This window comes from Lathyrus oleraceus, chromosome 7, assembly GCF_024323335.1.
Source record: "Lathyrus oleraceus cultivar Zhongwan6 chromosome 7, CAAS_Psat_ZW6_1.0, whole genome shotgun sequence".
NCBI classification, from domain to species: Eukaryota; Viridiplantae; Streptophyta; class Magnoliopsida; order Fabales; family Fabaceae; genus Lathyrus; species Lathyrus oleraceus.
Genome location: NC_066585.1, coordinates 95,454,096 through 95,463,821, shown reverse-complemented (window position 1 = coordinate 95,463,821; position 9,726 = coordinate 95,454,096). Strand labels below are relative to the sequence as shown.

Genomic DNA, 9,726 nt, shown 5'->3' with positions numbered 1-9,726 from the left:
ATCCAGGGTTATAAGTATTCGAGTACGGGTTTCCTTGGGTGTAGTTCACTTGCTCGGAGTGGGTTTCGTTTAATAGACTGCATTCTGCAGATTGGTGTCCCTTGGTTGCACATATCTCATAATCCGAAGAAACTACGGCTGCAGTATTCGGGTTTATGCACATATGCTCGACCTTAAGGGCTAATGCGTCCATTTTAGCTTGCATCATGTCTATAGAGCTTAGTTCATGAACTCCTCCTTGAGCTTCTTTCTTCTCAGCTGTCGCTCGTTCGACTCCCCATGAGTAATGGTTTTGAGCCATATCTTCGATGAGGGCACTAGCTTCAGGATAAGGTTTGTTCATCAGTGCACCGCCTGCGGCAGCGTCGATGGTCATCTTAGTGTTGTAATGAAGTCCATTATAGAAGGTTTGAATGATTAACCAATTTTCTAAACCATGATGTGGGCATGCTCTTAACAACTCTTTATATCTCTCCCAAGCTTCAAATTGAGATTCTCCTTGGTTCTGGGTAAATCTAGTTATATGGTTTCGAAGAACGACGGTCTTACTTGGGGGAAAGTATCTAGCCAGGAAAACTCTTCTAAGGTTATCCCAAGTCGTAATGGAATTGGGTGGAAGGGAATCTAACCACGATAGGGCTTTATCTCTGAGGGAAAAAGGGAATAGTCTTAAACGGATTGCCTCAGGAGAAGCTCCATTGGTTTTAAAAGTGTCTGCTAATTGAAGAAAGATTTTTAAATGTTGGTTTGGGTTCTCGGTAGCGAGACCTGCGAATTGTCTCTGTTGCACTAGTTGCAATAGGGATGGTTTAAGTTCAAAATTATTAGCTGGGATAGTTGGGTTTACTATACTAGAACTAGGTTCTTCGTTGGATGATTGAGCGAAGTCCTTAAGAGGTATTTGGTTTTGATCTTCGACCATAACTCTCCTAATTCTATGAAAGAATAAACGTGCACGAGCGTAACGTTCAGGTACCGCTAAAGGATATACTAAACTTAAACTTCCGGTGCTGCGAGTTCTTCGCATTGACCGGAGGGAAATAACCTAAGTCTAAACGATATAAAAACAGGGAAATGAAATTTGACGAAATTGGTCCCCGGCAACGGCGCCAAAAACATGATGCGTGCTTTTCGCAAGTATACGAACGCGTCAGAGTAATATAAAAGATTGTCGAATCCACAGAGGCCAAGTGTCAATCTATCGTTATCTATTGTTATGGTGTTTATCTTAGGTAATCAAAACAGGGGTTTTAAGAGTATGCAATGAAAAGTAAAGTGCTGAATAAAGTTCAATTAATAAAGACAGGCTCGCATGTAATTCACGTAATCAATTAATAATCCAAGTACTTGCTAATAGAACTACTTATGGGCAGTGTTTCCTACTTTGAAAAGAACCAATTTAACGGGAACTGTCGCTTTCGCGTATTCAGAACCAAGTTGTACTCCCTAATCAAATCCTCTTATTGTCACTTATAAAAAGGCGCGCATTGCGTTAGAGTAGTAAACCTATTTTTAAGAAATATAGTATCTTGACTAAGTTGAAAAGTATTTTAACCTGGATTTCTTAACCAAAAGAGGTTCTCTCGAACCAGACTCTAAACTTATAAACGCGTCCGAAAATAGTTTTAAAATCACTTTTCTTCTTAAGTTAAAAACTCCTAATGAACTAAACAAAGCGCTTTCGCTGTTTTTGAAATAGTTAAAAACAATTAAGTTTAAAAAGACGTTGGACGGCTTTCGATCTTACCCAACGGAAATTAAGTGCGGGAAAACTTAAGTTGAAAGTTAAAATAGCCCTTAAGTGTTTCTACAAACAATTGTACGGATTATCGGTTTAATTACGATCCTTACATTCTAACCTTTATAGATTTAGTTAGACATGGTAAAGTAAAAGTGCATTAATTTAAATAAAAGTAAAGCGAGTGCGGGAAATAAATGAAAGTAAAGCGAGTGCGAGAAATAAATAAAGTAAAGTGCGAGTGCGGGAAAATAAATAAAGTAAAGCGAGTGCGAGAAATAAATAAAGTAAAGCGAGTGCGAGAAATAAATAAAGTAAAGCGAGTGCGAGAAATAAATAAAGTAAAGTGCGAGTGCGGGAAAATAAATGAAAGTAAAGCGAGTGCGGGAAAATAAAATAGATAAAGGCAAAGTAATAAAAACCTGCTCCAATCGGAGGGTTGAATAAAATGCAAAGCGGAAATGAAAATGGCGGCAGAACTAACTTCCTTCCAAAGTGCTCCAAACTCGATTACAGACTTGATCACAAAACCCGATTACACAATTGTGGTAACACCCCAATGCGAAGCGATTACCACTATAAAATACTGAATATATGCCTAAGTGAAACAAATTTTGCTCTGAGTTTGCCTCTGTTCTAAGTTTGGATGCCTAAACAACTGAATTCGAGTTTCTATTTATAAGCAAGTAAAAAGATGGAAATGACAAGGATGCCTTTCAACTTGAAAATGGGAGGGAAAACTTTTCCTCTTGTGGCGCCCGCCACAAGGCCAATCTGAGGCGCCTTAGTGGAAGTAGTGGGGAACGTGGCAGTTGAGGGAAGTTGAGCTAGGACACGTCATGGCAGGGTCTATGGCGCCAGCCACATTGGGAGCCACAAGTACAAAATGCTGAATTTTAGGGTTTTTAGCTCTTTTTCGCTCCTTTTCTCGATCGGGGCTCCGATTAAAGTAAAAACCTGAAAACAAAGAGAAACATAGTAATAACACAACAAAATGACAATGAAACTACTAAAATGCATGCGAAATCGGAGTCGAAAATACGGTGAATTTCAGTGTCATCAACTTATGAAAGGTAAGCAGTTGGGGAATATAATCTTTATGAAAAAGGAAAAAAAAGGGACTCACAAAAGGTAAGTAAGAAATACAAGGTATTTCCTAGGCAAATGGTACTTACAAAAGGTAAGCTGAAAGAAACTTCCTATGCGAGAGACAATGGGATACTTACAAAAGGTAAGCAACTGACGAAAGGTCATAAACATTTGCAAAAGGCAAAAAGGTTTGAACATGATTTTCTAGGTGAAACCTAGACTTTAAAAGGATTTTGCCATATAAATATGTGCTTTGGCACACTCTGGAAGATGAGGACCTTGTAGTAGGCACGAAAATTTCATATCGTCCCACAGGTACAATGACGGGGATGAAGTTCTTAAATAATGGTTACCCAAACCCCGAGACTTACCAAACCTACATCAGGTGTTTTGAAACAAAACATGATGCAAAGATATGACAGGGGTATCCTTCTTGTGCAAACGGCAATGAGGGGAGACGTGATTATGTGCACAAGGCAACTAAATAAACTCACAAAAGGTAAGTTATCTCAATAAAATCTTCTTCATGCAAAAGTAAAGGAGATTGGCAAGAAGCCAAAGGGACTCACAAAAGGTAAGTAAGTGACAAAAGGTCAAAAAGGTACTTGCAAAAGGCAACACGAAGAAGATATATTTCGGGAAAACCTGTCGGGAATACCACTCAGGAGTTTCATGATAATGTTCTCAGTTGGGGAGGAAAAAAGTCTCAACAGAGGATTCTTTTATGCTTTCGAGAAAGACTTTCATGTAGTTATGCATGTTTGTTTTACATGGCGTAATGCTCCATCTCAATGGAATATGTTACATGTTTCATGATGCAATGATGTGCATGAATGATTGCTTATGCAAGACGTTGATGCATGGTCTAGATTTGGTTATATACAGCTACACATGGTTGGATGTATTTTGAAGATTGAGAACTTGGGGTACTAATAACCATTGGGTTTATCAATCAAGATCAAGGTTCTTTATTGAAAGGTTAGGGTGTGTGCTTATCATGACTCCCCAAAATTCCTCTTGAACTCAGAAGCTTCCTACGCACAATGGTTCTTGCTCTGAACAACCTCAAAAGTATAGAAAAGATCTTCCTTCCCTAATCAGTCATGCCCCGGTCTAATGGGTATCTGCCTGGATTGCTGCAGTCATAAGTTATGAAGCAACTTTGTCATAGAACGATCTCGATATGACCCGCCCCAGTGTCTTGGAATAATATACCTCTGATTAACCATATTTAGGAGATTGACTTCTTGTGCTCTTAGGGTGGCATGCCCCAGTACGAGCCTTGAAGTGACTTTGCGTCTGGCTGGTTGATCTCTGAGGGAATACCCCTGACTAACTGATCTTTTGAGAGATTTGTTGAATCTCAACGTAACTTCCTCAGATAGACTGAATCTTGTAGAGGCTTGTCTTGAGGTGATTGCCCCAGATTGACTGAATCTTGAAATGACTTGTCCTTCTGCTCAACGGAGTTCTTAGGCATTATGTTCCCCTGATATGGTCAAACAAGATAACTTGCCCCTGTTCAACGGAGTTCTCAGGTATTTTGTTCTTTGGTATCATCAAGTCCCTCAATTCACGTTCATTGTGGAAACCTTCTTGATGTCAAATGCTTACTCACAAGTAAAACATGTTCATTTTAGAAATGATAATTACAATGTTATGTTTATGTTAGTTTTGAAATCCAAGCATGTTCGCTGAAATTATAATATATAGTGAATGGATCACTAATTGAGAATGTCATATTAATATCAACATAAATGATGAGCATATCAATAAGGAGTCAGTTTTAACATGATCTTATTGACTATAGTATGCTTTCGAAATAACCATGCTTCAATTAGATATTTTGAGGGTTATAACATGGCCTAGTTCACGGTTTGAGAAAGAAAGGATTTATGGCTCAAAACATAATATAACCCACCCATTCTTCTCGATGTTCTCTAGTCCTACGTTCAGCTAGTTCGATACAGGCGCTCATCTTCCAAAAGGGGTTTCGAAGTGATGGTTAATGAAACAACGAGGTTTTCAGAGTGGCAATCACCCTTCTCTTGTTTGGTTTGTAGCCACATGAATTTATCCTTGCTGAGGATTTTTCTATTTGATTCCTCTTTTGCTTCTTCGTTTTTGATTTCCCTACTTTTACTATATTGATTTAAATTTGCAATCCATAGAGGTGCCCTAATTTTTGTCTAAGTCACTCATTTTCGAGTTTTCGAATTAGCGAGCTCTCTTACTTTTTATTTTGATTTATATTTTATTTTGTTAAAACAAATCGTGTGACATCAGTTCGTTTGATTTGAAAGGGTTGTGATAGTCTGTTTCCTTCTGTTGGTGAAGGACAACCATTACGTTGTGATTTTCGACCTCTCGTGAGGGATATGGTATGATTGATCCTCAAATAGGACACTCCTTTTTTGAAGTTTAAACGCCATGTCAAATTAGCTGACGACTATCCTGCCTCGAGTTAAGATTGAGGATTTTTCTTTACAGAAAGAAACTCCCACTCCTTGGCTCGAAGGGGTTGACTAGGGATCATCTTCCTTATACCTCTGGTGTTTAGGGATTTGAAACAATGTCTGTACATCCTCAATAAGGTTTTATCCTAAAGCATACTACCATCAATTATGGGTATCTTGTTTTCGTCATCCTCCCTCCAATCTTTGCTAAAACAACAGTTTGATTAAGGAAATAAGGGCTATTTTTTTGTTTCAATAAATGATAAAAGATGAGTGAATACGAATGGATTCGTTCAAAACATGCATGCTCATTTTATTAACAATACCATTTATAAACAATAATGTTTAAAAGCAAGTAGCACTTAACAGAAAAGAAACTACAAATGCAAAGTAATGATGTGATTTAAAGATTGCCAGCATTGGGGAACTGGGCTTCCCTCTCTCGCTTTGCTGCTGGGATAGCCTTCTTTATAGTTTCTCATCGAGACCAATATGAGGAATAACATGCACTGGTGGACCCACATGACCAGGTGAAGGATTATTGTTGATTCTAATACCTTAAGGCGCAAATGAGAACATCTTAGAGTCATGCAACGTTTGTACCTGGCTCTTCAGCACTTTACAGTCTTCAGTTGAATGCCCATGTGCCCCAACATGAAAACCACGCCAGGCATTAACGTCAAAGTATGGTGGGTATGGAGGAATCACTGAACATAGTTCCTTCGGCACTATCAATCCATATTTGATTAAATATGGTAGTACTTGAATGTACGACATTGGAAAAAGATCAATATGCCTCTCTGGTTTTCTTGGTCTTTGTCGAGTATATTGACGCAACTAATATGGAGTTTTTATTGATACTAAGGAAATCCTCGATTTTCAGGAGGGTATTAACCATGTGGAGGGAACAATGTCTAATATGGAGCTTGTGGAGCTTCCCAAATTGCATTAATTTCCTCCCCTCTTCCTCTTGGGAACTAACAAGGGATTCACTCTCACTAGCCTGGATGTTCGAGGCGTCTTGGATCTTTCCACTCTTGAGCATGCTCTTGTTGCATACTCCAATTGATACTAAGTGAGAAAAGTCAGATAAATTATTGCCTATCATCCTTTCAAAGTACGAACCTTGCAAGGTATCCATGAAAAATTCAACCAATTCTTTCTCTAAAAGTGGTAGTTGAATGCGAGCAGCTAACTCTCTCCATCTTTGGGCATACCCTTTGAAGTATTCGTTGCTCTCTTGAGATAAACCTCGCAACTGCATACGGATGAGATCCATGTACAAATTGTATATGTACTTCTTCAAAAAGGCGTTAGCCAGGTCCAACCATGATTGGATGTGGCACCTTTCTAGTTGCATGTACCAACTCAATGATGCCCCACTCAGACTGTCCTGAAAACAATGAATCATTAACTTATTATTATGGGCGTGTGAAGTCAGTTTTCTGCAAAACAACACCAAATGATGCTTTGGACAACTGTCCCCTTTGTACTTTTCGAAATCCAGTGTCTTAAACTTTAGAGGTATTACTAGGCCAGTCACTAAACACATGTCTGAAGCATTCAAACAGAAAGCATCATGTCCTTCTATGGATTTAAGCTTCTCTTCTAACACACGACATCTTTCAGCAATCTCAACATCATGAGGTCATTCAGTATTCATCATTGGGGTTTTCCTATGAGAATTTGGCACAGTGAATGTAAAAATACGATATTCTATAACATCAAGAGATGAGGAATGTCCATCTCGGGCAATGAGATGCTCTTGTATAACCTGGTTCTTAACAGGGATCTACACATGCTTAAGTTGAGCAAGATTTTTTACTTGAAGTGGAATGACATTCTCAGTGACTGTAGTCCATTGAATGTTGTCCTCTCTCCTTGCCAAGGCTTCCATAGTTTCCACAAGTTGGTCCAACTGGTTTTTCATCAAACTAACATCCGCTCTTAACGCAAACTGATTTTGCTCTCATGTATCCATTATCTTTCAAAAACTACTTCAAGTTCGATACGGGTGTCAGGAAATCAACTGCAAGTTATGGACAAAGGATGGATGAGCCTTTTTTGTGTTTTGGAAAGATGATATGCAAAAATGATGCATGGATGCATGCGAGACTTTTTATTATTATTTTGATGTATGAATGAATGAATGAAATTCAGGCATATGAATTCAAAAGTTTAAGGTACGGATGGAGGATAACATTAATTGCTTTCTACATCATGGATCTCACTAGGTATGCACTAGGGTTTAACAAGGGGTACCTCGAGTCATGGGTTCACATGAATATTTTTCAGTTATGGCAGCTACATGTCGGTTGACAACTCCTTCAAGTGAATATATTCTAGGTGAGGTCTTTGTATCGACCGCTACGAGAACTACATCTTGAGGACCCATACTATGCGACCATTGACAATGGGTTCTAGACAAGGGTATCAGAGTCAGGAATCTCCTTGACTATTTTTCAACTTATGTCAATTTACTTGTCAGACGACAACTTCATCAAGAAAATCTATTCTGAGTGAGATCTTCGTACCCACCCACGCGAGAAAAGCTTATCGGGGACCCATACTACGCGATCATCATTTATAGTTAGCCAAAGGTTCAAGGTTCTACAAAGATCCTTAGAGTCATGGATCCTAATGAAAACCTCGACGCTTACGGAAAAAGCTCGTTGGTCGTCAATATCCTCAAAAGAATACTCTAAGTGAGGTTCTCGTATCGACCCTTACGAGAAAAGCTTCTCGGTGGCCCATACTACTCAACCATCATCATATCTCATGTTTACACTCTAGACTCGGGTAGAGAGTCTTTCCCTCAAGGTTTATTGCAATCAAATTATACATTTAATACCATAACATAAGAGCAACATAATAGATACCAAATTAAAATCCAAAGCAAAAGGCAATAAATAAAGCAAGTAATGCAAAAAGATAAACACCTAAACATGCGATGAAGGCAACCTAGACTAGTCTTGACTTGCTTAGGGAAAAGTTTCTCAGCAGAGTCACCAGCTGTCGCTACGCGAAAAATACATAGTCGTCATCGGAATTTATTTATTCCAAAGGAAAGGGAAAATATCGAGAAAACCCCAAAAGAATGGTCATCACAACCATGAATGGATTCGGAAGTCGGTTATGCAAGGGGAAGGTATTAACACTTCTCACATCCATCATACTCGATGGGAACCATCTAGGTTGCTTACGCTTGAATGAGTGTCGTTATCTAAAAGCTTATTTGCTAAAGGTTTACGGAGTGGAAATGAGTTTTTTATTAGTGTGCTCGCCAAAGATTTAGGTCCTCGTGCCTACGTATCCTCATTTGTGCAATAAGGAAGTCAGAGCCTCATAGTTCATGGTAAAAAATGATTGTGTGTTGGTTGTTTTTACCTTGAAAAAGGATTTTCTGAATGATGCCTTAAGACGCAAAAATAGGTTTGATGAGTTGATGTTGTTTTTATGTTTTGAAAGAGATTGTTTTTGACTTCGGATTGCACTAAAGACTATGAGGAAAGGTGAATACTTCAAACTACCAAGCCAAACATCTTGTGTCCAAAATATTTAAAATGAGGGTAGTAAATTCCATTCTCATTCCTTCTCTAGCACTTAAGGCTTGTGGCATACAATCCTAAGCGTATTTTATTGTGTTTTGGATTTGATTTGAGAAAATGCCGCTTGACATTGGATCAAGGATTTGTTTATTATCATGAAATGTAGTGACGATCCTAACTTCTAAGGTTGGCTAACAAGCAACAACAGAAAAAGGAAAGCAAGAAAAAAAGTACACCAAAGTGGGGAAGGGGATAAATGAAAAATACAAGGGAATAATGCGATAAATAAAGGGTTTCGTTGTAAGGTAGCCCAAGAGAAATCCTTGTGTGTGTAAAGTGGCATAATCTAATAAGTGGAAAATGTAATCAGCATGTCTCCCTAAGGTAGTTCCCTGAGTGAAGGTCATTCTTGTAATAAAAGATTACAAGTCAACTGATGAAACTCCAAGTTGTGCATAGGTCAATCACAAAAGTCCAACGTCCAAATGCAAGGGTACAAACAAGTCCTCTAAGTCTCCAGGATTAGGTCATACACAAAATCCATAATAAACTCCATGATATGATAAGGTGAATCACGAAGTCTATGGTCCATTATGTCTCGTAAAGAAGAAGGTTAAGTCTTTTTGGTCTTTTCCATTTTTATCATGTTTTTGTTCCTTTTAAATTAGATGACAAGATAAAGGATCAAAAATCAAAATGATATGAAGATAAAGTGCATGAATGTTAATGTACAAGAATTAAATTGCAAGAATTTAAATGTTAGGTGTTAGAAGTTAGCATTGCATGATGTAAAGATTAGAAGTTAAGTTAAAAGAACAATCACTTGAGGACCATCTATCCACAAATCAAAGGATCCAAAATATGGCGCATTAAGGGATAACCTATCATTGATTCA

At 38.3% G+C, this 9,726-nt stretch overlaps 1 non-coding gene across 1 annotated transcript; it reads left to right on the top strand.

Annotated features, from left to right (window-relative positions):
* Positions 1–431: 431 nt before the first annotated feature.
* LOC127108569 (small nucleolar RNA R71) lies at positions 432–538 on the top strand. The gene has a single exon (XR_007796099.1). It is a non-coding gene; the product is annotated as a small nucleolar RNA R71 (small nucleolar RNA).
* The last annotated feature ends 9,188 nt before the right edge of the window (positions 539–9,726 follow it).